This window comes from Misgurnus anguillicaudatus, chromosome 21, assembly GCF_027580225.2.
Source record: "Misgurnus anguillicaudatus chromosome 21, ASM2758022v2, whole genome shotgun sequence".
NCBI classification, from domain to species: Eukaryota; Metazoa; Chordata; class Actinopteri; order Cypriniformes; family Cobitidae; genus Misgurnus; species Misgurnus anguillicaudatus.
The window spans coordinates 55,642,251-55,643,668 of record NC_073357.2 but is presented as its reverse complement, the minus strand read 5'-3'; positions in this window follow the sequence as shown (position 1 = coordinate 55,643,668).

Genomic DNA, 1,418 nt, shown 5'->3' with positions numbered 1-1,418 from the left:
AAAACCATGAATAAAAGAGAACATAAAATTAAATCTGAACTTTACATTTTAATTTTGTCCCTATTATTGCTTGGGCATGAATAAAAAGCCTTTTAAAAATGTATTTACAGATTCCTTTTCAAGTTTGCCTTTTTATTTTAACATTGTCAGTCTTGATAAATTTGGCCGGAGTGATGCTTCATCACTTTGAAAATGAAATAATTAAATTTAATGTTTTAATTTTTATTTTAGCATTTAATTTTCAAATTTGGGACATATTTTGCGATTTAATTTTTTATTTTATCATTTAATTAATTAATTTTAAAAAGCCCAAAAAATACCTTCCATACATGATATGTCATTACAGCACAGTCTCACGAAATTTTGTTATATAGTCACGTATTTTTTCATTCTTTTTTTCGTGATATTATCACAAATTTCTGCGTTTTCTCGAGATCGTATAACGAATTCCTGTTTTCATGTGATTATCACGTATTGGTTACTCAACTGTTTTGTCCTGTTTTCTTACCATTGTCGCTTCAGTTTAGGGTTAGATTTACAAAAAATGACATCCCTACCCAAACCCAACTCTAACCCTAACGCCAGGTGACATATAAAAAATAAATCAGAAAAAATTGTATAAACCAATGTATAAAGTGACATTCTAATGGAAGCACCACTAAAACTATGCCCTTGATCATACATCATCTTTTGGGTTTTGTTTAGTTATACGAGAGCTACACACACACATTCTTATTCCTGCAAATTTCTTAGTTACAGTTCCTCATTTCCCATAATAAACCCTTAAATAATAAGATATGTCACTATATGTCACTTAGCCAACTAAACTTAAGGTCAGGAAATTGTAGCTTATGCAGCTTATGCCAAAAAACTATTAATAATCAGTAATAAATGCTCAATATCATAAAACAGTAAAAATAATTAAAGATAAAAAGTAAAGGTAAAATAAGTAAAGATAAAAAGTAAAAGTAAAATAAGTAAAGATAAAAAGTAAAAATAAAATAAGGAAAGAGAAAATTTTCCACCACACTGTGCAAACATCACACTTCCTCTGAACAGCCTGTCACCACTGTTCGATAAAATCCTTCATGTAAGATCTAAGTCAGACTGCAACCAAGTGATGATTTGTTTTAATTTGTTGTGATAACCAGAGACAGGTTTTGTGGTCGTAAACAATCCTATTAAATGCATAAAATGGCTAAACCTGTGTGTGAATGTTACATAATTAGTAAACCCGTCTTGTAAAAAAGGATTTGTTTATATGAAATTATAACACTATACTCTTGGCACACTATAAAAATACCAATCCATATATATTTATATATTTTTTCTTGAGTAGTACTGTAAGTTTTACAGGGTGTGGTTAGAGGAAGAATTTCAAGGGCTGGTCTTAGCCAGTGTTTACAAAGACCCCAGCA